The 27,839-nt window shown below is 41.7% G+C and overlaps 1 long non-coding RNA gene across 3 annotated transcripts in view; it reads right to left on the reverse strand.

The window, feature by feature from the left end:
* Positions 1-27,617, reverse strand: part of LOC118537379 (uncharacterized) — a 33,665-nt gene extending 6,048 nt beyond the window's left edge. For all 3 annotated transcript variants that reach the window (XR_004918107.2, XR_004918109.2, XR_004918106.2), the window contains exons 1-2: positions 27,428-27,617; positions 25,781-25,866 (exon numbers count right to left, since the gene is read on the reverse strand). This is a non-coding gene — a long non-coding RNA (uncharacterized LOC118537379). The remainder of the gene's footprint in view (positions 1-25,780; positions 25,867-27,427) is intronic.
* Positions 27,618-27,839: the final 222 nt, after the last annotated feature.

Raw genomic sequence — 27,839 nt, forward strand, 5'->3', positions numbered from 1 at the left:
TCTGTGAATGAATCTTTCCCCCATATTTTCATGATTTTTTTCCCCTGAATCTAAGCAGGCTATGAACTTTTCCAAATATATTCAGTAACTGGCACCTTTACTGGGCACACCTATTACTTTCCATGTTTTCAGTAGACAATTACCTCATTTCTAGTTGATAATAATTATTAAATCCTCTTTCCCAAAAATCTAACCCATTCATTTTTCTTGCCAGGTTGCATTGGTTAAAACTGTAAGAATACAGTGCACCTGGGTGGCTCATTCGGTTGAGTGTCTGACTCCTGATTTCAGCTCAGGTTATGATCTCATGGGTCATGGGATCAAGCCCGCATAGGGCTCCATGTGGAGTCTGCTTGAGATTCTCTTCCCCTGCCCCTCCCCTTGCTCTCTCCCTCTTTCTCTCTCTAAATTAATTAATTAACTAATTAACTAAATCTTTAAAAAAATTTTTAAAAACTGTAAGAATAATGTGAAATAATAGTAAAAATATCAGACATCTTTCTTTTGCTTCTGTTATTAATGAAATGCTTCTATCGTTTGATTATTAAGTATGGCATTTGTCTTTTTTTCCACTATGGATTCTTCATCTCACTAAAGGATTAGCTAACTTTATTTCTAGTATTAAAAATACACATTCATTGTAAATGGTTTGGGTTTTGTTTAAGGCCCTTTACTGATACTGAGATACTTGGGGGTGGGAGTTGTCCTGCTTTGTTTTATTTATTTATTTATTTATTCATTCATTTATTTATGATCTAGTAACATGCATGGTACATCAATTTGTTTTAATGTTGAAGTGTACTCACATTAGCTGCCTTGGTATTGCTATTATTATTTTATTTTGCTATTGTTTGTTTTTTGCTAAGGTTTTATTTGCTTGCATCTGTAGATTTTTTAGGGCAGTTTTAGTTCTTTTTTCTTTCCTTTTAAAGACTTTATTATTTATTTGAGAAAGAGAGAGCACAAGTGAGCACGAGTGGGAGAAAGGGACAAAGGGAGAGGGAGAAGCATGTTCCCCACTGAACAAGGAGCCTCCCATGGGAACTCGATCCCAGGATCCTGGGATCATGACCTGAGCTAAAGGCAGACACTTAACTGACTGAGCTACCCAGGCACCCCAATAAATAAAATCTTTAAAAAAACTTTTTTTTTAAATAAGCCAGAATTTTTTTGTGTTCAATTTTTGTCAGGTGTTTTTAGTATGAGTGAGCTGGCTTTCCAAAATGACATGAAAACTTTCTATATTTTTTAAGTGGTCTGCAAGAGTATAAATAATTTATGGGTTAGATATTTCTTGAGAGTAATATCAAAATTATCCATATGGCAATTCAGATCTGGAGCTTAATAGAAAAGGGTACTCAATGACAATTAAAACTTTTCTTCATGGTTGTTATAGTCAGAATTTCTAGTATTTTTTGAATTAGTAATGATTCCTTAAAATCATTCATGAGAAATGAGATCAAGATGGTAAACAGTACACTCATCCGTGTTTTCACCTACTCAAAGTGAATCAATTACCTTACACGGGGTGGGGGGGGGGGAAGAAAAGGAAAAAAATGTAACAAGGAGACCACAAATGTTGCAGAATGCACGAAAGCAAGACAGAAAAATAGATTAGTTATGTGGAGCCAAGCACAGTCCAAAAGAGTGTGGGAAAAATTGTTTCAGAGGTGAGAGTGGTCCCATTGTGGTCCCAATGCCACAGTCAACAAGTGGGTTCAAAAAGTGAAGGGCAATTCATCACGGTGATGAGATGGGAAATGATGCTCAACCTTCTTCCTCTGCCTCCTCCAGCCACACTACTTGCTGTGGGACCAGCCCACCCCACCTGGCAACAGCTCCTGACTCCCCATCAGTGGCCAAACTACAGAGGCAGAAAAACAGAGATTCTTAAAGATTTGTCAGATATAAAATCGCGGGTTACGAAACTGCTGAATATCAGTAATGACGTTTGGTTTAACCTGCTTTGAAGCATCAGGACAGATCAATACTTAATTGCATTAAAAGAAGAAACAATATCTGTAGGTAAAATGGTTGACCAAGGAAACATCTACAAAGACCCTTTTTACTTTTTTTAAGACTTGATTTATTTATTTGGTGGGGGGAGCAGAGGGAGAGAGAGAATCTCAAGCAGACTCCACACTGAGCAGGAGCCCAACTCAGGGCTTGATCCCAGGATCCTGAGATCATGACCTGAGCTAAAATCAAGAGTCAGTCACTTAACCAACTGAGCCACCCAGGCACCCCTGAAAAACCCTTTTTAAAAAGTAAAATTAAGGGGCACCTGGGTGGCTCAGTTGGTTGGGCGTCTGCCTTCAGCTCAGGTCATGATCCCGGCGGGGTCCTGGGATCGAGCCCCTCATTGGGCTCCCTGCTCAGTGGGGAATCTGCTTCTCCCTTTCCCTCTGTGCTCTCTCTCTCTCAAATAAATAAAATAAAAATCTTTAAAAAAATTGAAATATCTTCACAGAAAATCTTTTTCCCAATACCTGCAGAAATGAGTAAAAATGAAGAAACAACCTACCTCTCTCCCATTCCAAAATTCATCAATTAAAAAGAGAAAGAAAGAAAAAGAGAGGAAACCTGATTCATTTAGAGCAGAGCAGGGGGATAAAGCTTGATTCTGCTCCTATCTCTGCCTTTCAATCCCCAGAAACCATCCTGGTGAATGGACATAATCCTGAGAATTTTTACAAATATTCCCAAGTCAGGAGGGAGTACAACTGAGGGGGCAGCTTTCTCTCCTTGACTCTTCTGATCAATGAAGAGTAGAGATTGCTGTTGGGGAGCAGTGAAATGCATGGAATGAATTATGAGGTGGCCTCATCCAATTTGCAGAGTGAAAACTATATTGGTGTTGACTTCTATGAAGGCAAGTTGCCACCCTCTATCAAAACAGAAATGATAAATCCTTCCAGGAATTTATGCTAAATAAATATTTGCATTTGTATCCAAAGATGCATAGACAGAGATGCTCGATTTCCATGCTGTTTGTAATAACAAAATTGTTAACATCCTGAATGTCCATCAACGGAGAAGTAGTTAAATACTTTAAAAGGCAGACCTTCCATAGAAGCACTCTAAGGCTGTAACATTGGATGAGATAGATCCATATGTCAACACTAGATTTATCATCAACTCATTTGCTTAAGCGAAAAAGTACGTTTCAGGGTGGTATGGATAATATTAACTCACGTGCGAATTTTTCCATAAAACACAGAAAGCATAAATCCATACATTTGTAAATGTATCCGTGGGGGAAATGATGAACACCCAACTCCTGAAAGTGGTTATTTTTAAGAAGAATGCAAGCAAAGAAATGTAGAAAAGAGACATTCTTTCTCTTGCTGTATTAATGGTGTGATTTCATTTTGTGATAATGTATTCATGCTTTATCTGTATGATATTTGTGTAATAAACATGAAAAGCACACTAAGATTATTCTATTTATCAAGTTATTCAAATTGTATATGCATTCAATTATAATTTTAAAAAGCATGATATCTCTTTATAATTCTAATTCTTATTTAGTACACCCGTGTTTCATGCCCCCTTTTTATTAAGCATGCCGGGAGCTCTGTGCATTTATTTCTTTTGTTCAGAAAGGCAACTGAGAAGTACAACTCCCATTTTCTGAGTTTGAAGACAATAATGAGGTATCTGTGGTGGTTTATGGCAAAGAAGAGAAAATTCCTAATGATACCATCTGAGTACCTATAACCAAATATACTTGAAGCCAGAAGAACCCCTTGAATTTCCTGATTTAGCAAGCTAATAAATTCTTTTTTGATTTCAGCTAGTTTCTATCGCTAAAATCAAAATCAGTCCTTAGAGAGTTAAATCTAACAGATCCTGTAACTATTAGTTGGTAGACCCAAAATATGACCACAGGTAATCTAATACCAGAGCCCCCAATCATAACCATCAACTCTGTTGCTTTTATTTATTCATTTATTTACTTACTCATTCATTCATTGAACACATATGACATTGAAGAGGTATGGGTTAGATCATTTAGCATCTTTTATGACAGGGAAGAGTTTGGAGGTTATTCTAGGTGTGATAGGAAAACCATTGAGGGATTTTCAGTAAAAGTAATATGATACTATTTACATATTTAAAAGATTACTCTAGTGATGCATGGTGAATAAAGTCTGGGGGGACAAGAGAAAGCATATGAATACCAATGAGGAGACTCTTACACTTCTCCAGGACAGAAATCATGTTCTGTGGAGTGGGGTGTTACTGATGAAGGAACTAATAAGAGAAGATATTGAAATGTTTTTTGGAGGTACAGCCAATGGGATCTGATGATGGATTCGATGTGGGGCACAAGGGAAAGAGAGGAATCAAGGCTAGCTTCTAGGTCTTTGGCCTAAGCAACTCAGAGAATGATTGTTTTACTTACATAAATGGGGAAAAACAGATTCCGTAATGGCTTGGAAGCAAGAATCAAGAGTAGCGTTTTGGTCTTGCTAAGTTTGAGACGCTCATTGGACATCCACATGGAGATGTCAAACAGACACAAATCTGGAGCTCAATGGAGAAGTTGGGACTGAAGATATAAATATGGAAGCCACTAGCTTATTGAATATACTTAAAACCATGGAAGTATATTTAATCATGGCCCGAGGAAAGAGCATAAATTAAAAAATGAAGAATACCAAGCTCTGAGACCATAGATGTTCCATATGGTGTTTCCCACAAAGACTGGGAAAAGGAAGGGGAGTCCAAAAAGAAATGTGCAAAGAAAGAACCAGTGGGGTTGGAGGAAAATGAGCTTAGCACGATAAGGTGGACAAAGAGCTTTTTTAAAGAATGATCATTCGGATCAACTGGTTCAAATGCTACTATTGATCAAATTCAATGTGACATTGTAGAAATTTGGGGCATAATGAGACCAAAAAAGGACCAATGAAACAAATTGTCACTGAATCGACACTATTCAATGTCAAATAGTATTTTCTCCGCAGGGAATAAATTTAAAACTGGAATGTCTTCCATTTATTTCCTTCGTACATTCTCTCCTTCCCATGGTCCTCTGCCTCCTAGTGACTGCCGAAGTCAGAAGTCAGGAGACTTTTAAGGGAGACTTCCACTTAGATTTCTCGGTAGGTATAATGACTGGCCAATAATCTCTTGAAAGCAAAGCTAGATTTTTCTATTTAATCTAAAATCTATCCATGACCATGATTAAGTCCCCCTTCATGAGTCCCTTTGTCATCAATACTCCATGATTAAAAGTAGATCATTATTATTAAAGTACAGAGGTATAAGAACAGATGTTTAAGACATATTTTATGTTAATAAGACCTATTTGCAGAAGAATGCATACATTATGAATTGTTGAATTTTAAGACAAAAAGGCATGCCAATGTTGTGCTAGAGTGTAAGATATTGGGGACGATCATCCTCGTGGAAATGTCAAAAACTTCTTTTAATAAAAAAACAGTTAAATATATGAAAATCTACACGAGTCCTTTAGTCCTGTGCATCTATATCAATAACAGTAGTTATTATTATTATTATTATTATTTTGTTTATTTAGCCAGCATTTATCATGTGCCTTACATGCATGAGGTCCCAAGAATGGAGTAATGATGAACATGATGGGCAGTTCTGGCTCTCACCAAAGAGGTGGTATGAAGAAAGATTTAAAACAAGACAAGAAATAAATAAGTTCAAATATTGAATGAGTGCTATGAATAAAAATAATATAGACGTGAGATGCAGAGGTTGGAGGGGGAAGGACAATGCAAGATAGAAGAGTCAAGGACAGCCACCTCCTTTTACTGAATATCTAACATCCCCATTTTACAGATGAGGAACTGAGGGATTATATAAAAGAGTAATTTACGTTTACATAAGTCTGTTCTAGATTTTTCACACATATCAAGTCTTTTGATCTTCATTAACAATGCTGTGAAATAATCAGTCCCATTTGGAGATAGGGCAGCTGAGGTGCAAGCAGGTTAAATGATGTGGAGGTGGTTAGGATTTGAACCCACAGTCTGGCTCCAGGGTCCGTGCCCCTAAACACTCCATGATATTACACTGCCCTCTACATGCCTGCGAAGTGGAAATAACCATTCATGTTGGTGAGCTTTTCATGTCCTCTTTCCTCTTTTTTCCCCTTCCTGCCATTGACAATACCCTGACTTGTGTGTGCTACTCTTTTAAACACGGAAGGAAAAAAAATGGGAGAAATTATAATACTGCTAAACTTGGAAAGTCTTTATTTTTTTTAAATGTGTTAGAAATTTAGACATCTTTTTGTTCTTTGAGATAACATTTTCTGTACTTCTTTGGAAGGGAAATAGATTTCTTTTAAAACAATGCCCAGGATCCCTAAAAAAAAGAGAGCAGATTCTTATGATGAGGAAAATAATCAAGAAGTTATATTTGGGAAGCCTATCAAAGCTGTGAAGTTCTAGGGGCGCCTGGGTGGCTCAGTCGGTTAAGCGTCTGCCTTCAGCTCAGGTCATGATCCCAGGGTCCTGGAATCGAGCCCCACATCGGGCTCCCTGCTCAGCGGGAAGCCTGCTTCTCCCTCTCCCACTCCACCTGCTTGTGTTCCCTCTCTCGCTCTCTCTCTCTGTCAAATAAACAAATAAAATCTTTTAAAAAAATAAAATAAATAAAAATTTAAAACTGTGAAGTCCTAAAATATCCATTTAGAGGGAAGGAAAGAACGAGAACTCTTAATGTGTCTGTGTGTTAACAGCTCAGTGAGTCATTGTGAGCAATAAATGAGTTCATACATATAAAGGGCTTCATAAAGCACCTGACTCATAGCAAGCACTCAATAAATGGTAAATATTGTAATTAGTATCATTTCACTCTACTCACTCTTTAGGCGTAGCAATGGGAACACCCTCTAGCCAAACTTAGGGGATGTGTGTTTTATATCTTGTTTCGAGGCTATCTTAGCAACAGGAATACAAGACTTTAAAGTATGCAATTCTCCTGGAAAAAACAATGGTTTTTAGTTGAAGAAAACTGGAAGACTATGCACTCCATGGCAGTGATAATAAGTCTGCCCTGCTAACCACGCTTCCCCAACACATGGTGGGTGTTTGGTAAGTCTTCACTGCCTGATGTACTAATTTACAATCTAGTTTGGGACAGAAGACAGACACTTGAAAAGCTCGTTGACAATAAAAAGAAGAGCATGCCTGGCTGGCTCAGTTGGTGGAGCATGTGACTCTTGATCTTGGAATCGTGAGTTTGAGCCCCATGTTGGGTGTAAAAGTTTAAAAAAATACAGAACAGGGACACCTGGTTGACTCTGTCGGTTGAGGGGCTGACTCTTGATTTCCGCTCAGGGTCCTGGGATCGAGCCCCACATTGGATTCCATGCTCAGCAGGGAGTCTGCTTGAGGATTGTTTCTCTCCCTCTCCCTCTGCCCTTCCCCCTGCTCACATGCTTGCTCTTTCTCTCTCTCTCAAATAAATAAATAAATAAATCTAAAAAAAATACAGAACAATAAAAGGAAGAAAATAAATGCCCATCAAAGAAATAGAATTTGGCCAAAGGAATACCAAAATGGAATTTCTAGTGTTCATGAATCTAATGAAAATACATACCTGAACTGATATTTTATGATACTTTAATTATATATAATTAAATACAAATTATGTGATAAAAATTATACAGGATTAGAAATGCAGAGAAGTTGCTCCCTGAGGGCTGGAAGAATCTGAGGGTTGAATAGATATTTTTTTTAATGTTTAGAGTTTGGATAGGTGGAAGGAAGAAGAGAGGCCTTCCAAGCAAGGGGAATAGCATAAGTAATGGCATCCAGGTAGGAATAAATATGGGCAGAAATAATTGATGAATAGGGTCCAGGAAGAAATGACAACTCTTTCAATGAGTGGGGCATAGGGCATCTTGGCTGAGTTGCCTATACCAGTGGGTAAAGTTTTCGGACACCCCTTTCTGAGATCTTCTTTGAGTTCAGGATGAAGAGGGGGCCTCCTGATCTATGTATGGATGTTTGGGGTCCCCTGAACAGGTGCCTCATTACATCTTCTGGTTTAGATGAGCCCAATAGCCCTGTGAGAAGTAGCATGCACCTGTTCCAGAGGTAGGGCTAGATATTTATAAATGTCTGAGAATTCTGGAAATTTGGAAGCAATCTGTGTGTGTGTGTGTATCTGGTTTACAGGTACAGACAAGAGGGAGGCTAGTGAGAGACAATCCCCATGAGGAAAGAAGGACTCTGATGTGTGGGCCCCACTCGGGGACAGAGCAATCATGAGGTGGTGACTCCAACAGCCGTGTCGTACTGTGGTCCAATTACCACCTTCTTGGGGTCTCCCTGTGTGGTGGCTCTCCTTGGGACATTGCTTCCCAGATGTGAAAAAAAAATCTAAAATTCATTAGAAGCAGTAAAAACAAAATTTACCCTCAAGAAGATAGAATTAGAAAATTGAGAGTAAAGTCAAGGAGTCATTCCAAGGTGGCAGGAAGAAAAGAGAAAGATAATTTAAGATATGAGAAAGAAGACGAAAGAAACGGAGAAGAAAGAATTGAAAGATTGATTATGTCTTTAGTGTTCTTGAGGTCTTCTCTACAATAGATACACCCAGAACTGAATCAACTTAAAACACCTGAGACCTTTCTTGAGCTGAACAATGCGAAACAAACAAAAGCAAATCTTGAGAATAGAAGATCAAACGTAATCACCAAATGTCCCTGTGCCTCTCCTTCTAATCGTAGAGCCGCCTACAGGAAAAAGAACAGAGAGCCAGGTATCAGGAGACAAGTAGCCAAGAACTGCAGGGAAGGGCCCTACAGTGTAAACAGGCATCCCAAGGTATCAAAGGTCAAAGATGATCCCCAAAACACCGGACCCGCAAAGTAGACAGAGAGCATCACGAGAGAAGGGGTGGAGGGTGAGCAGCTCAGATTGTAGGTTAGACCCCTGCTCACCCCAGAGGCTGTCCACAAATGCACTCAAAGAGTGTAGGCAATGTGACCCAGAATTTTCTGTTGAGCAGACTCCCCTGGGACGCTTGTTAGACGAGCTAGAACCCCTGCCCGCCCAGGTCCACTAAAAATGTTCAGCGGAAGTTCTTTGATTCACAAGCCCTCTGGGTTATTTTTATCACCAGGGAAGTTGGGACAACACTGATTTAAGGGACTTCTAGAAAGGTGCAAAGGTGGAAGGTGGATGTCTGGCCACTTAGCATGCAGAGGGGCTCCTGACACAGCGGATCTGTTAAAGTGAGTGATGCAAGGGGCGGTGTGCAGAGGACATTCAGGTGAGAGCTGTAAACAATTCTGAGTTGGCATGCTCTGCAGATGTCGGCTTGTGTCTGTGGCATGCATTAAACAGGCCACAAATCCTGGGCAAGAGGGACAGTCTGCCATCAGCAAATGTATCATAAGTCTTTCTCCCTGAGAATTTTTCTGATGACAGTGTAGGAAACAAATCTAGATATTCCACTGAATCAATGTTGTCATTAACAGATTTACAATGTAATCAATAGTATAGGCACTTTGGTCCAATGAAGCACATAGGAATAACGGTATGAAATGCCTGACAGCTTAAGGAGTTATTTATCTGCTCCTCTCTCTATAAATCTATACATATTTTTCTGTCCATAGAGAAGAGGAAAGACAGAGAGAAATACAGATATATTCCTTTGAACCACTCCCACCTGCCACTTAAGCTTGCCTCCATTCTCAAATGGCACTCTAAATAGAAAAGAATTGAAGTGAGCCAGCAGTTTGTCAAGCAGATCTTTGGGGGTGGCAATGAAGTCTCCATGCCCCAGAAGATAAAGCTTTGGGGCAAGGCAGAGAGGAAAAGCCTCATGGGAGCACATTGCGGAGAACCTTCGAGGTCTTTTTGTCTCTGCGTGCTATAAATATTACCCACTCTGCAAGCTGGAGGTACCCAAGCCTTTGACAGTAATTTGCATTTCCCGTCTCATGTTGATCTGGCCCGAGTTCACAAACTGTAGGGCTTCGCCCACCAGGAGAGACCATCGTTAAAGTAAACTTTTATGTCTTTCTGGAATTCACCCCGGTCCCCTCCTTTCTCTCTCCCCCTTCACCTTCACCCCTCTCTCAGCCCAACTCGGCCCTTGCCTTTAAAAAAAGTGGCATTAGTTCTTTACAACTGAGCAGGAACAGAACGAAATGTTTCACATCTGCTCTCCGGGTTCACGGATTAGCATGAGAATGAGTAGCCAGTGTTTCAATGATGCACAGTCCAGTGGATGAGAATGGGGCTCAAGCCCAGTATCAGAGGGCTCTCTGGCTCCTGCCAGATGTCCTAAGCCCAGGACACAAAAGCAGTGAACCCAGGGCTTTAACAAATCACCTTTCTCTGGGGCTAATCACTCAAGAAAAGGTTTTGTTGTGGGTTTGGAGAGGGTCAGGTTGGTATTTCTCCAGTGAGCTGTAGCCCTGCCCAGCCCCTCCAGCCTTCACCCTCAAGCCTTTCTAAAGAGACCTCTTCTTTCTTTTCCCCCCAAATGGAGGGCTCTGAGGGCAAAAGCTTCATGCCAGAGTCTCCCAAAGCCACAAGGGCGGCAGGGGGCTCATTAATCAATGGTGGCCATGTTGCGGGTCTAGCTCTCACTCTCTGTCTCTGAACAATAAAGACTTTAGCAAGAATAAAATGGCTCAGTGGGCATGTACAAGGTCAGGCTTAGTGGCAAGATGGTTCCGGCGTTATCTCAGTTGGAGGAGTCCTGCACTTTCTGCAGGGTAGTTCTGGGAGCTGGAGAGTGGTGGTTCCTGGAGGCTGGTGCCTGGACCAGCAGCATCAGCACCAGATGACCACTTATCAGGAATGAAGGTTCTCTGTCTACCCTGACCTCCTGAATCCGAACTTCGGAGCAGGCTCAATCATTGGTGTCTTTGATACACCTCCAGGGGCATTCTGATCCGGAGATACTCTCCTCATTGCAAAGGAAATCCAGGCAAAAGCCTTTTAGTGTTTACATGAATTGTACATCCAGATCCTTGTGTATTCTCATCTCAGTAAGATAGGGCGACCAACCATCCTGATGTGTCTGAGGCTGTTGGAGTGTCCCAGGAAGCAGGTCCTGTAGTTCTAAAACTGAGAAACTCCCCCGGGGGCAAACTGGTCACCCTAACTGAGGAGCGGGGCCAGTTTGGATATTCTGGACTGATCTGCTTTCCTTCCTATCTGGCTGGTGTTGTTCTTGATGTCCCATCACCTACTGGGTTGAGGAAAGAGAAAGAGAGAGAGCCAAAGGAGAGAGTTTTGATAATGCAAATACAACAGAGAGCTTAAAAAAAAAAAAAAAAGAAAAAGAAAAAAGAAAAAAGTGAGAGATAAAAAGATAAAAGGAAAACAACAACTTTGAAGAGTCCCAAGGATTTTGTATTAAAAAAAAAGTCTCCTTTGACAAATAAGTGTTTTCTGCCTTTAAAGAAAAGACCCAGAAGCTTCTTCCCAGAGTCAGGATGAGACGGTACATTCTTTGTCACCTTTCTCTAACCTCAGCAGAAAATCACTAAACCAGTTAAGTCTTTACGTCTCCACTCTACATTCTACATATTTCAGTTGCGGCACTGTGGTACTTTGTCCAGATTTATCTCCTGCACTGCTCCATAGGAAGTTATATATATAGATCTCAAAGTCAAAGGAGAGATTGGAGACAGAGATAGAGTTTGGGGGAGTTCCTGAACCTGAGACAGTATCTGGAAAGACATGAGTTGCCTTTGAAAGTCAGGGATCTGTTAGTTAATGGGAAGTAGGACACAGGTGGAGGGGAGGTTAGTCTCACTGGGGATTGGAGGGGGTGCTTATAGGAAAGGTACACGAAGGTCACCGCATCGCCGAGCTACTTGACGCGGCAGTCCTCTATCCCAGGAAGTGATGTAATCAGGCATCTGTACAGGGTTAGAGAGGTAGTATTTGCTTCCCAAGAAGGAAAAGTCTGGTAATGACTATGAGGAATATGCTCATTTGCATAGATGGCAATGCATCATTAAACTCCTGATCAAATTTGGAAATGTTTGTTAAAAAATTATAGGGAAAAATCAGGGTGCAGTAAAAGGAGCCGAGGTTTTGGAGCTAGACAAAGTCAGGTTCAAATCCTGCCCTTTTACTTCTTATATGATCTTGGGCAAGTTACTTAAGCCTCCTTTTACTAGAAATCGGGACTAATAACATCTATTTCAAAAGGATTCTTTGAGGATTATGTAAGGTAACATGTTCAGCATGCATCACAGAGTACTTGGTACACAGCTAGTATTTCATAAATGCTCAGAAGCAATGTGAATATAATACTAAAGGTTTGGATTCTTGCTTCCATAGAGACTCAGTTCCCACTTCTAGCCCCGGGCCTTGTGAGTACATGACTTTCTTCATTTAAGCTCCATCTGTGAAATTAATTTAAACGTGTTCATCTCTTTGGGAATGGTTTAAGAAGTACATGAAATCACATACATGAAGTGCCCAACACTTTGCCGGACGTCATTCCCCCTTCCCCCAGACCGTGCTAACCACACTATTCTCTGAATTCCCACATCGCTGGGCTTGAACTTCCCCACCAATGGCCCTGAGTGATCATCGGACACTTGCCAGCCTCCCATCTCCCTCTAAATTCCCTTTGTGCATCTGTGTAACCCCAGCCCTGCATCTGGCAATGAACTCTGAGTTGAACTGAGCCTTAAGAGAACGGACATCTGGTAATTACCAGGACCCATTTAACCTGAGTCCTGGATCTGGGAAAGGCAAGTCAGTGAATGCCCAGAGGCTCACTGATTTCTCTGACTGCAAGTCGCAGGCACAATAGGGGACAGGACTTGGACTCAGGACTGGGCTATCGGGGAGAGTGCTTCCTACTGGTGGCCCTCTTCCTACAGGTGAGCTCTCTTCCTATAGGTGGCGCTCTTCCTACAGGTGAGCTCTCTTCCTACAGGTGGCGCTCTTCCTACAGGTGGCGCTCTTCCTACAGGTGAGCTCTCATCCTACAGGTGAGTGCTCTTCCTACAGGTGGCGCTCTTCCTATAGGTGAGCTTTGTTCCTACAGGTGAGCTCTCTTCCTACAGGTGGCGCTCTTCCTATAGGTGAGCTTTGTTCCTACATGTGAGCTCTCTTCTTTCTGCGACCCAGGGCTCTGAGTGTTTGGGAACCATGTAGGGTGGACTCAAGGTTGATCTTCCCCAGATCTCTGGTTACGTTTTGGTTTCTGTGCTTCTGTTATTCTTCAGAGAGCAGACAGCAGTGGGAAGAATCCTGAAGCTGGACTCCCCAGGCTTTACCACTTCAGTTGCATAAGAGGGGGCAAGGACAGCCGCTCCTACCACCAGAGAGCGCTCCCTGTGCCCGAGCCTGTCATCCCAGATGGCCCTGCCTGCAGCTTTGTGAGGCAGGCACGTGGTGGGACACCAGGATGTGGGAGCACGGCAAGACGCGACTTAGAAAGGCTAAATGAGCTGGGACTCTCAGTCTCTCTCTGCCTCCAGGCTGCCCTATTGCACTGTCTTATACTGCCTTATCCAAGTAACTCTGCTTCACCTTCAGTCCCCTCCTTTGCAAAATGAAGGAGTTGGGTGCTAGGAGCTCCAGAAGGTCGAGATTGACCATCTGTGCTCCCGGGGCTGTACATTTCCTTAGTTCTGAGTGGTGGGTAGAGGCGTAGTTAAGAGCAGTCACTGGGAGAGGAGCGGGTCTGTCAACCTTAGAATTCTGGCTCTTAGCCACGTGACTTTGGGGAGGTTACTTAGTGTTTGCATGTCCCAGTTTCCTCATTAGTGGAACAGAGATAGTGATCAAAACAGCAGCGACCTCCCAGAGCTGCTGTGGCATCTGGCATCTGGCAAGAGTTAATACAAGCAATCCTATGTACCGTGCCTGGCACTTAGAGTACCAAGCATCAGCCATCGCCCCTGCATGGTTGAAGACCATCCATCTCCTACTGATCTCGGTTGGGGGCTGCAAAGCAAGGGTCTCCGGATTTAAACCCCAACTCAGGGCTCTGCCATCTGGATTTGCTTGATTCCTCGCTTCTGGTTTGGCTTACTAATGGTGGTGTGAGTTGGAAACACCACAACGGAAATGATCATTAACATCGACTGAGCTTTTATGATGTGCCAGGTACTGTTTACAACCTTCCCATCATAATGCTCACAGCGTCCCCAGCATAAGGATGAGAAGCCAGAGGCACCGAGATGCTGACTAAGTTGCCCGAGGTCCCTGGCGTGAGACCATAAAGGCAGAGCAAGCGGAGGTTTGCTGGCCAAGGGGTTTAGAAGGCACTGATGCAAAGGGAGTCCAGTTGACCTGGGCTTGGTTTCTTGTCCGCAAACTCCGCTCGCTGCTCCCGGAGGCCCGCTCGCAGACACCTTTCTCCTGGGAGAAGGCTGATCTCTCAGCAGCATTGACTTCACAACCATTTCCCCTTGGGTTTATAAATCATAAATGGGAGATAATGCTTTTGGAGTCTCGGCAGCGGTATCTGCGGGCCAGCCGTGGGCCATGGCTCCCATTTAGGATGATTCCGGGGTGCATGAAGCATCTTTGGCTCACGTATTCCGTTTTCAGTGCAGAGCATATACTGAGCTGTAGCATCGCCCAGCAGGACAAAAATAGGCTCCTGCCTTGTGTGTTTTTGTCCCCGGTGTCACAAGCAGATGGCAGCATGGGTCCTGCTGTGGCTGGGACAAATTGAGCAAGTACCAAGCACCAGCTTACCAGAGGCTTCCCTCATGCCGTAAATCAGGGCATAAAGCAGCCTGAGGCCCCAGCAAACTGAACAAGGACCAGCCCCATCGCTGATCTAATTGCCCGCAAGCACAGTGCCAAGAGGAAGTAAAACAAAAGGCAGGCTTTTTGCAGAATGGAGCGAGGAAGAGAAGCCCCGGCTGACTTCCACAGGCTGCTGGGCTCTAAATCTTGAATCAGGATTCAAGTGCTATTTAGCATTGGGTGAATTGGGACTTGAAGCAGAATTAATTGCCTCCAAATTGTTTCTTTCCTCCCAGCCATCCATTAGTTTGCTCTCGCAGAAAGATAATGACACTTCATGAAATACAGCTGCAAAATCGAGCCTTGTTCATTGCATCCCTGGAATGAGCTCCCAAAAGTAAAAACTTTCAAACGATGTGTTCCGCCCCCCCCCCCCAACTCCCACCCCAGGGTGAGAATGAATATAAAACCATTAGGTCTCTATTGTTTTCTCTCAAAAGAAAAAAATGTATTTGTTTGTTTTCTAATAAGAAAATTTCAGAACCTTCCAAATAAAAGACTGTCAAGGAATGTGTTCTAAGTTGTAGTAAAGAGTCGTATCTACTTTGGTTGTAGTTGTTTTATGCATGCAAGGTATATGACCTTCTTGGTGAAGGTCACAGCCCAGAGAGCAGGAAGTGGGGGCCCCTGGGGTTGAGATGGTGCTAGGACACCACTCCCCTTGAAGGGTCTTTTCAGTCACGCCGTGAAATAGGTGGTAGAAGTCCAAGCCAAAGCCTAGATTCAAATAGAGGCTGAGCATTAGACTCACGAAGCCGCCAGCTCCTTTAGAGTAAAGGTTACGCCAACATCATTTTAAATCCCCCTGAAGGTATTAGTGCTCAAAATGAGAGGCAGGAAGATGTCAAGGAGGTATTGAACACATGTATTCCAACTAGCAACTGACCAGGGGCTAAAATCCTCCAGGATCAGTGATGCTCAAAGGCAACTGAAGAGGATCTGAAAGGATCTTACCAGTGCAGTGTGTGTGTATAGCAGAAATTAATATTACCTAATTCATGTCATTGTTTAAGTAAGGGCCCCCAGATGAATTGCCCACAGAGGACCCACAGTGAGGTAAATGCATGAATCTGTGGAGGAGAGAAGAAAGGGATACAACCCAAGCAGGTGGTTGCCCAACTAAAAAGCTAACCCAAGATTGTTATTTATCTTGATTCCTCCAGAGAACCTAGAGGTTGTTTTTTTCTTTCTCTTCAATGTGAAACTTAAAGAAAATATACATAGGACCCCCTCTGTGGACCTCATCCAGCCCATGGGATTTGAAACCTCTGATCTAAATAAATGCTTTTGCCTGAAGGAAAGATAAAGGAAGTGCGACCATAAACAGTGATATTCATGGATCTCTGTTACCTGGGCCTGAAAGAAGGGTCAGCAGAAGCATCAAGTGTGAGCTAACACAGATTGCCCGGAAGGAACCAGAGGCCCTTTGCAAAACTGGTGTTGAACACGCCAGCCCTGAAGTGAAGGTCATGTTGACCCAAGTTCATCTTTTTTTATTTCTCTCAGTTCTTCATCACCGGCCCCACCCCCCACCCCCCAGCCCACCCGCAAGTATACAATGTATTAGTTTCTCGTGGATGGGCTCTTGGTAATTCAACAGAAAGAGATCAGAAGCACATCAGTCTTTTACTTACAAGCTGAGTCAGCACTAAAGAAATCTAAGAGGGGAAATTCACGTGGATTCTTCAAAAATAGCCCCTGGGGTTTTCTAGGAGGCTTTGAGATGCAGGAAAGGGTCTGGGAACAGGAAGGCATGAGTCCTGGGATCAAAGCATGACCCTCCGACTTACTAGGTGCCTTGCATCTGCTTCCTCCCCAGCGATGTGAACTTTGGTGGGGCAGTTCTGATCGTCTGTGATATTTACTCTTCTTGTCTTTTCTTTCTTTGGTTGGAAGGCAGAGGCTGAACTTGAGTAGTAAATGAGATTTGTGTCCTTTACCTAGGCCGGTCTCTCTGGCTTTTGTGTTTGAAAAACATAGAGTAGTGGTCTTTGACCCACATGTTAGAATCACTGAGGCACACTTTGAAAATTTACTGTTGGCTGGATCCCTTCCAAGCCAATTAAATCAGAACCTATAGCAATGGGATGGAGGCAAAGCGCTAGTTTCTGACGGGGTTAAACTGCTGTTAGAATATTATGTGTGTGTGTATTTTATATATATTATATATATGTAGTATAAACATATAAAATAAATATATATAATATAAAAATATATAAAAATCACACATGCATACACTCCTCAGGTAGTAATTTTTTTTAAAGACTTGTATTTATTTGACAGAGAGCAAAAGCAGCATGAGCAGGGGGAGGGGCAGAGGGAGAGAGAGAAGCAGGCTCCCCGCTTAGCAGGGAGCCGGACACAGGGCTCGATCCCAGGACTCCAAGATCATGACCTGAGCTGCAGATGCTTCACAGACTGAGCCACCCAGGTGCCCCACCTCAAGTAATTCTAAATAACAGCCAACATTGAAAACAAATGCCTCAGGGGAATCTAGAGTACTTGTGAGTATTTGGGTAAATAGATAATTGTATCAGAGCAGAAAATGTGGGACTTCCCTACTTGCCCTGCTTTAGCCTAAGAGATTCCCCTGGGCAAGAGGTGGAGAGAAATCATAGGGCAGCTCAAGTTGAGACCCCAGTAGGAAATAGTGTAAGGCTGCACCATGAGTGTAAGCCAGGCTTCACTGTGGTCCCAGATGACCTACGCTTCCTGACATTTATACTCTAGTGCGAATCAGAGATGCTCCGCACTCCAACAGGATAGGTGGTGGTGACCGTGTGTGACTTCCAAGACTAGTCATAACAAGGATTACAACTTCCGAGTTGGCTCTCTTAAACTGTCTCTGTGGGAAACTAATCCCCAGGCCTTGAAGATGTTCAAGCAGTACTTTGGAGGGGCTCACATGGATAGGATAGGGGCTCATTCACCCACAGCACCCCAGCCACCGTGTCCTCTGCCTTACAGTTCTCTCTGCCTTCTGGTGGGTCCTGATGTGCACTTTGGCTCACCTAGCGGTGTCTGGGAGAAGCACTATTGGGTGGACCAGGACTTAACAGCCATCACAGTGCAAGACATCATAGTGAAGGGTCAGAAAGAATGGTTGGGCGTCTGGGTGGTAAAGTCGGTTAAGTGCCTGCCTTCGGCTCAGGTCATGATCTTGGAGTCCTGGGATCGAGCCCCACGTCCGGCTCCCTGTTCAGTCGGTTAAACCTGCTTCTCCCTCTGCCTCTGCCCCTCCCCCTGCTTGTGCTTGCTTTCGCTCCCTCTCTCTCAAATAAATAATTAAAGTCTTAAAAAAAAAAAAAAAAAAAAGAAAGAAGAATGGTACAAATCAGCCTAATACCTTCTATCATTTTTTACTACCCATTTGGTGTGATTTATGTTCTGGAGAGCTCTAAAGATGACACTCCAGAGATCTGGTCCAGATAAGTGATGCAGAAACCACTAAATGAAAGAATTTCCACTCCCCCCTCCCAAATACCCATAATTCTAAGATCAACCTATGGAACCTGATCATTTAGTTCTACAAATTATTCCTTATTTTTTTTAAGTGTTTTATATTTTTTGCATGTGAAAGGACTATTTTTTTATGCCCTGTTCAGAAAAAAAAAAAGATGTAAATATATACATATATGTTAACAATACTAATAGTATACTTGCACTTAACAGATTTTATGAAGAAGGCCGTTTTCTGAACCGTCATATCAATTACTGACTATTCTTTTTTTTTTTAAAAGATTTTATTTATTCATTCAAGACACAGAGATACAGAGAGAGAGAGAGAGAGCACGAGCAGGGGGAGAGGCAGAGGGAAAGGCAGGCTCCCTGTTGAGCCAGGAGCCGGACATGGGGCTCGATCCCAGGACTCTGGAATCATGACCTGAGCTGAAGGCAGACGCTTAATGACTGAGCCACCCAGGCGCCCCAATTACTGACTATTCTTAAACTAGAAATTCTTATTTATTGAAATGCCATCTGTCTTAGCTCGGGCTGCCATAACAAAATACCATAGACTGAAGATTTAAACAACACAAATTCATTTCTCAACAGTTCTGGAGCCTAGAAGTCCAAGATCAAGTTGTTGGTGTGATTCAATTTCTGGTCAGAGGTCTCTTCTCGGCTTGAAGAACTCTGTGTTCATGTTGTGTCCTCATAGAGCTTTCCCTCGGTGTGTGAGAATGTGGGTCAGTGAGGAGAGTTCTGGTCTCTTTTCTTCTTCTTATAAGGACACTAACCGTATCACATCAGGGCCCTACCCTTATGAACTTATTTAACCAGAATTAGTTCCAAAAAGACCTTATGTCTAAAGACAGTTGCATGGGGGGTTAGAGCTTCAACATATGAATTTGAGCAGGAGAAAACAATTCAATCCATAGCACCTTCTCTTAAGAAATGACCTGGGTATGAGAAGCTTTTAAAGTACCATTATGCAGGCATTCTATGAAAACTTCCCCATGATCGATGTTTGTGTGATTCTATTGTCAAAAAAATGAACAATGAGATTCTTTTCTTAAGCCTATATTGCATGAATGAAGTAATTCCCATGTTACTTCCATCAAATTAATAATGTCATTTTTAAGCCAAATTGAACATGACATAAAAAAATGACACTGAGGGGCGCCTGGGTGGCTCAGTTGTTGGGTGTCTGCCTTCGGCTCAGGTCATTGTCCCAGGGTCCTGGGATCAAGCCCCGCGTCGGGCTCCCTGCTCGGCAGGAAGCCTGCTTCTCCCTCTCCCCCTCCCCTTGCTTGTGTTCCTTCTCTTGCTGTCTCTCTCTCTCTGTCAAAAAAAATAAATAGAATATTAAAAAAAAAAAAATGACACTGAGATACATAGAAAGGAATGCATTTGGAGTTATTTAAAATGTGTTTTCATGTGTAGCTATCGCATATTAAGGAACTGGCTATTCAGTGTATTGTTCTAAAATGATGGTAAATAAACTTAAGAATTTTCAAGTTATGGGGCACCTGGGTGGCTCAGTCGGTTAAGCGTCCGACTCTTCATTTTGGCTCAGGTCAGGATCTCAGGGTTGTGAGATTGAGCCCTGCATCAGGATCCACGCTGGGCATAGAGCCTGCTTAAGATTTTCTCTCTCTCCCTCTCCCTCTGCCCCTCCCCACCCTGCTAATGCTTTCTCTCTCTCTAAAGAAAAAAAAAAAGAATTTTCAAGTTATACTTTATTCAAAACACAGCACAAGACAGAAATTTGCGGAAGCTATACTTCTGCTGGTCCCTGGTGAAATATACTAAAACTTTGATTTTTTTTTTTTTTTTAAGCAAAGGAAATTTTAAGAAGCCAGCCTCAGAAAAGAGAAGACCATGTTTCCTTCAGTAAAAAAGGAAGGGAAATCAGTGAAGATCAGGTGATAATAGGGACTGTATCACAGGCTTTATTCTCATAGGCATTTGAGATACTCTTTGCAATGATGGTCACCCTATCTCTTTAGTTCATTAAGATTTTACCATTTAACCAGAAGGAAGCAAAGAGATATAATGTCTGGGAACCAGGTACAGAATTTAATCCATTAACAGTTTTTTAAATAAAATATACGTGACATAAAAAGTTGCCATTTGAACAATTTTTAAGTGCACAATTCAATGGTGTGAAGTACATTCCCATTGTTGTTCAACCACCATCACCATCCATTTCTAGAACTTTCTCATCATCCCAACAGAAACAGCCCAAATGGTAGCATGAAACACCAACCCCCCCTTACCCCCCGTTCTCCCCTCCCCCAGGCCCTGGTCACCTCTATTCAGTTCTCTGTCTGTGAAATTGATTATTCTAGGTATCTTCCATAAATGAAATAATGAAGTATTTCTCTCTCCCATGACTGGCTTATTTTCCTTAGCATAATGTTTTAAAGGTTCACCCCTGTTGTTGCATACATCAGAATGTTCTTCTTTTTTAAGGCTGAATAATATTTCATCGTGTGTATACGCACCACATTTGGTTTATCCATTCGTCTGTCAAAGGACATTTGGGTTGTTTCCATCTTTTGATTATTTTGAATAATGATGCTATGAACATTAATGTATAGACATTTAATCAACACTTAAATTCTTGTTATTGCCTACATTAAATGGGGAACCACAGAATTACATTTGGGAGTAGGCTTTCCTTGTGATATTAGGACATACAGGTTTACAAGTCACTTCAGTGTTAGCAAATATTGCTGAGATTCAGAGTATTTAACAATTCCAAGATGTCAGACTTTTAGGTAGACATTAAATCAGAAGAAAGAAATGCTGTTCAGGTTTGAATATATATGACACAACATGGTAGTATGTCTTTTAAGAATGAAACAGCTATGGAGGGGCTCCTGGGTGGCTCAGTCGGTGAAGTGTGTAACTCTTGATTTTGGCTCAGGTCATGATCTCAGGGTCCTGGGATTGAGCCCTGTGTCCCCTCCCCATTTGCACTCTCTTTCTTTCTCTAAAATAAAATAAATAAATATTAAAAAAAAAAAAAAAGCTTGGGAAGCTTACCCTATGTAAAGAAGTTTACAGGTTTAACAATTAAAGAAAGTATATATATTTTACATGTGTTATGTATGTTATATCTGTATATAGTTTAAAGTAGAAATAGATTTATATCTAAATTCATCTTTTTATCTATATATCTATCTCTCTGCATAACCGTATATATTTATGGTTAAACCTACAAACTTTTTTGTACAGGGGAATCTTTCTATTTTTCTACTCCCTATTAACATTGTGTTTCCCATCCCCAAACATTTCCCGCTTAATACTAGTTTGAAAGACACAGGGACTGAGGGTACATCAGTGAACAAAACAAACAACTCCCTGCTCTCAGGGAACATACATTCTAGTGGAGGGTAGAAAAAAAAAAGAAAGAAAAAAAGAAAGAAAGAAAAGTGAAATATATAGCAAGTTAAACATTGATAAATGCAAAAAAGAAAAAAAAAGTAGGAAAGGGGATTAGAAGTGTCAAGTGGGGTTCATTTTAGAAGGATTGGTGAAGAAGGTAATTTTTGAGTGAAGGCCTTCAAGAGGGAACCATGCTGGTATCTGGGAAAGAACTTTCCAGGTGGAAGGAACAGTAAGTGCAAAGGCCCTGAGGCAGAAGCATACCTAGTTTGTTCCAGAGTCTCCAACAGGTCCATGGTTGGTGAAGAGTGAGCAAGCTGCAGAGTAGTGGGAGATGTGGTCAGAGTGGGAGAAGGCAGGTCATATAAGGCCTTCTTGCTTCTTTTCAGCTCCCTTAAACATAATGTTAATTCCTGCAATCATAAGTATTAATTCCCTGAAAGGCACATTTCTTTACCCAAATGTGTTTGCATTTTATTGGCTTCCTTTTCATTATAAACAAGTGTTCTGTGTTTTCTTAGATTCTGTCCTTATCTATTTGGCATCAGTTAACCACAGAGCCAAACAACCAAAGTTATTTACATATGCGCTGCCATCCAGCTTTCACAGGTGTGCAAATCATGTTACAATTCTCTAACCACAAACCCCAACATTTGTGTTTTGCTTCCTGCCCAATAGGGGGCATCCTACCTGACAATTTCTCAACGCCATAGTCATAAAGGCTCTGGCCTGGGCTCTTCCCTTACTCCTCCTTTCTGCCTTCTGGCCAAAACTGGTGCTTCCCCATGTGGCCCTACATTCCCCATGTCACATCTCCTCCTCTCAGGGAATATAAGTAATAAATTCTTCTTTCAATGGCATTAACCTCTCCATGTTGTCACTCAGTCACCTCCACAAATTAAAGTCCCATGGGTACAGCTGAGACAAGTTCATGACAAGATACTACCCATTGATGATGGGTAGAGTTGACATGCTTTTGCTCTGGAAGCGGTTTTACTTGTATTTATGAAAGTTCATAAAAAGTCAAAGTGCTTTGGTCAAAGATGTTATGTACCATTTTATTATTAGTTGGGAGCCAGGAACCTCCTATGAAACCCTCAAAGAGCTGGTTTAGAGCTTGTGGTTCAGGTTCAATGCCTCAGAGATTTCTCTTAGCCTCTTAAGTTTTATATTTACAGATATTAACATCTTACCACCCTCTGGCAATCCATATGGTACAGGAATTCAAAGCAAAGACAAGTAAAATTAGAAATGCATGCAAAGCAGAGAGGAAAGCCGAGCAAAATGATGGGTTGGGAATTTCCAGGATACAGAAAGCTCCTGAAGAAAGGACTACACATATCCAATTTTAACACTTTGGGACCTAGATAATAGTAAATTTGACCCCATAAATGTCCCACAATTTGACAATTCATATTAGTACTTCCTCTTCTCTAGGAGGATGAACACAGCAGCTATAATATTATGCAGCGATTTGATAGCTAGTGAACCCAAGTCTCAATAATTACACTTCCAGAAGTATGAACTAAGGTAATATTCAGAGATATGGACAAACTTCATGTGTGGTAAATTGATTGCATTGTCAGTTATGACAATTAAAAAAAACCAGACAAATTATGGAAATCTCTACATTGAAATATTTGAAGAATAGGATATGAAAAAAATGCTCAAAATACAATGGTAACTGATAAAAGCAAGAAATAAAGCATATATCTGTAATATGAACCCAATTTTAATTTAAAATGCATGGCATTTATATATAGAGAGAGAGGGAGGGAGGTATGCAGGAAGGCCAAAAGAAAATAGCGCAAGGTGTTAATAGTAGTGATTACTGGGTAGAAGGTTTATGAACAGAATTCAGGGCAATTGCAACCACTAGAAAGTAGGATGGAAATCCTGGAAATTAAGAGTTCCATAGGGAGGATGCCCCAGATTCTGTGTATAAACTCTAATCTTAGGCTGAGCCCTGAGCCATTAACATGGAGGACAGACTCCAAGAAGTTCAGCTAAAACTAAAAGAATTGAACTGACATTTAAACTTGGGCCCACCACAGGGGAGACAGTTCACAGTTTAAAGTTAGCCAGATGAATTGCCTGATTTAAAATTTAAAGAAAATCAAAACTCTTTACAGCAATACAACAGAATTCGCGGTCTCTACAAACATATCGGTCACAACGTCTAGGACGCAATCCAAATTACTGAACATATGATTAAACAAGAAAACGCAACCCATTCTCAAAACAAAAGACAGCCAACAGAGACTGACAACGAGCTGATACACAACAGCGGACGTCCGGGTTTACAAACTATACTTTCTTTTTTTTTTTTTAAAGATTTTATTTATTTATTTGAGAGAGAAAGAATGAGAGACAGAGAGCGTGAGAGGGAAGAGGATCAGAGGGAGAAGCAGACTCCCCGCTGAGCAGGGAGCCCGATGCGGGACTCGATCCTGGGACTCCAGGATCATGACCTGAGCTGAAGGCAGTCGCTTAACCAACTGAGCCACCCAGGCGCCCCTATGGACTATACTTTCAAAGCCACAATTCTAACTGTGCCCGAGGACATAAAAATATGCTCGTCATGCATTGAAAAGTAGCTGAAATCTCCTCAGTTTACTCCTCTGCAAACTGAGGGGATTTCAGCTAGAGCCAGATGCCCAGTGCAGGACTCTCTCTCCACAGTCCTGCTGGCTAGTTGATGGAGAGTCAGGTCTCCACATCTCGGGATGGGAATACACTCTATTATATGTCACTTTCGCTTTGCTCTGAGAAGATTGTTGTTCATACTGACAATTCCTTTGGTGTCTCAGGCACTGTGAAAAACAACAGCAATCACTTCCTTCTGAAGGATGGAGACCACATATCACAGCATCCCCCTGTCTCAGGACCATGTGGCTGCTGATAACGCAATACAAATAACCATTAACCACGCTCAATTAAACGAGGCTTCCCTTGGGGAAACAAAGATCCAAAAGAGGGTGTGTCCAAAGAATCGATATGATCCAAATTCTGAATACAGAGAGCCGCCGTCTGAGAGAAGCTAAGGGAGAAGAGAGTATACTGTATAGTGTAGTCGTATACTCATGATGTGACTGTCGCTTTGATAGTGTGATGAGAAGTTCTTTGAACTGTGACTTAGGAAGGTAAAGGGTAACAGGCAAACTGGGGGGAGATTTCTTTGAATTCTGTCAAGTTGGGTATAAATGAGGCCGAGAACATCTAAAAGGAAGGCGAGAACAGCCCTTCCTTGGATCCATAGTGATATTGGAACAGCAAGGTAGAAAAACCAGGGATGTTGTGTTGTCTGGATGGTATAAATAAGGCTGTTGAGCCCAGGTCTGATGCAGTTAGTGATCTGGGGACAAGTGGTACAGCCCTCACTGTTCCTTACTGTCCTTACCTCACAAATCAGAACAACTCACTCTGATCTTTCCCACAGGAATTGCAGGCTCTGTAAACTACTGAATTTCAATTTTGACTCTGGAAGCTACTTGAGTTGTATTTTTTTAAAGATTTTATTTATTTATTTGAGAGAGAGAGAAAGTGAGTGGGAGGGAGAAGAAGAGAGAAGGAGAGAGAATCTGAAGCAGACTCCACACTGAGCGTAGAGCCTGACACAGAACTCCATCTTGCCACCATGAGATCATGACCTGAGCTGAAACCAAGAGTTGGACGCTTAACCAACTGAGCCACCCAGGCGCCCCTTGAGTTGTATGTTTAATACAACACATATATAATCAATATTGACATTATGTATAATAACTATATTTGTATTAATTATTAACACCTAATATTTAATTTAATATTAATTTTAAGTCAATTAAATTTAATAAATTTAATTTAATTGATTTAATATTTGATTTAGTGATTAATGTTAATATATTTTCGTATATAATATTTAACTGTTTGAGTTGTATTTTTTACTGAACACATTCTGAAGCTATTCAAAGTTAAATTCTTCTCTAAGTATTAGGTCAAAGAGAAGAGTGAAATTGTCTCCGGTTTTTCTCTCCTTCTCTGGTTTTCATTTGCCACCTCAAGCTCAACACCCATGATATTTTAGATTCAGCTTTTTTCTGTAGTGCCTTTACCTGTATGTAGCTGGAATTTGGGTTGTCTGTATCCTGAAGATGAAATCCTTGGTGCTGTTTGGAGTGGATGCTGGGCAGCACCTAAAGCCAGGCTCCCTGAAAAGGAGGTCTCACCTGGGAAGATGGTGGTCAGGGAGAAAGCCTTGGAGATCCCAGATTGGGGAGGATGAGACTTGCATCTGCAGAATCTCCAGGAGGCTCTGGGGGAAAAAGGATTGGATAAGCTCAGAACATGGTTCATTTCTAAGGGAACCATGTAGATTGGAATCATAAGCTTTAGGATACAGGTTAGTTTGGGTCACTCCTTCATTACAAAGTTGACCAAGATTTGAATTAATGACAGAACATGTTAAACCAGCTTTGCTACTATAGAAAGAGTTGATTCAGTGAACCCAAAGGGCAGAGCCATATGACACAGGCATAACAACTACCTTGGTCATCATACACCTTTATTCTAACTTGGAATTGACAATGGTTACATAACATCTTGATCTTCCAGAAAGGTCTAGGAATAAAAAATTCAATCACCTCCCCAGAGTGAGAGCATTTCTCTATTTGTGAAGCACAGTTGTTTCCCAGGGTTAAATTTTACTGACAAAAGATAGTCCTAGTTGAAAGATTCCATATGGAACTAAAGGGTGGGGATGCCTGGGTGGCTCAGTCAGTTAAGCATCTGCCTTCAGCTCAGATCACGTTCCCAGGGTCCTGGGATTGAGTCCCCCATCGGGCTCCCTGCTCAGTGAGGAGCCTGCTTCTCCCTCTACCTGCCGCTCCCCCTGCTCGTGCACTCTCTCTCCCTGATAAATAAATAAATAAAATCTTAAAAAAAAGGAAACTAAAGGGTGCAGTTAATATTGCAAGTCCAGTGTTTCTGTATGAAGTTGATCTCAGGACATGCTTTGCTGGAGCTCCCTCCTCACCCCATGGCCACAAAGCTGTTGATTATCCATGCTGGCTTCAATCCCTTCCCTTGCTCTTATTTCCAAAAGGCTCCAATTTTGTAGGGTGCAGAAAGTTAGAGATCATTATTACCATTGCAATAAGATTTTCTGAGTACATGAACACAGAAAAAAACAGGAAACTGGGTTTTCAGATCACTCAGAATATTTAACATCATTATAGAATTTTCTAGGGAAGAATATTTTATTCCCTTAAGCATTGATGTCTATCATGGAAACCCTAACGTGTTTTTTTCCCCCCATTGAATGGTTCCACTTCTCTGGGAAGGTGTCTTCCAGTAACTCCTCCACTAAGATAAACTTATGATGGGCATTTCAGAATTTTCTTGAATTTGTTTATGGATGTTTGATATGAAGGATTTCTTGGAAAATGGCAAAAAAAAAAAAAAAAAAAACCCACAAAACACCCACCTCAGTTAATTGAAAGTCATTGTGCCCACCTTGACTGCTACAAATGATGTGTGACTTTGAGCCAGTCACTTTACTTCTCCGGAGACTCAGTTTACGTATTTGTAAAACAAGAGTGTTGAACCAAAGTAACTCTTGAGATCTCCCAGCTCTAGCATTCAATGCTTCCATGTTTTCCGTATTTGTTGATGTTTTAAATAACATTACTTCATTCGCAGAGGCCCCCTGATCTGCCATATCTCTCTCCAGATTCCTCCACAGATAAATAGTTCCAGGTGGAATTAGTTTAGATTTATTATTATTATTTTAATAACTACCATATATCCAGTGCTCACATTGTGCCGAAAATACATTATCTGACATAATCCACATGTAACCCAAGTACGAGGGTTACCTTGCTCCATATTTTGGGAAAGGGGGGGTCGTCTTAAAACGGTTTCTTGTTCCTACTGGTAGCTGCTCCTCGGGGGGTAAATACTCCGCTCCGTTGCTCCTAGCTCCCTCATGGACCACACTCGCTGCACTGCTGGCCAGTATCTAAAGCTAAGACTATGGTCCTCCTTGAGGATATGCTGTTTCTGCTGTGCCGGCCTCAGGAGGTTGGGGGATGTGGGGCTGACACTTGCTTTTTGCCTTGTCTTTAATTCCTCCAATCACACTGTGCAAATCCTTGTATTTTTAACAGATTTTATTATAGACTTGGGGATAACTATTCCTACACGAAGAGGAAGCAGTAACTTAAAACTGGTTGTGAAATATGATTGTGCTCAGAGCCCCAAATCAAAAGACAATAAATAAGCAGAAAG

This window comes from Halichoerus grypus, chromosome 2, assembly GCF_964656455.1.
Source record: "Halichoerus grypus chromosome 2, mHalGry1.hap1.1, whole genome shotgun sequence".
NCBI classification, from domain to species: Eukaryota; Metazoa; Chordata; class Mammalia; order Carnivora; family Phocidae; genus Halichoerus; species Halichoerus grypus.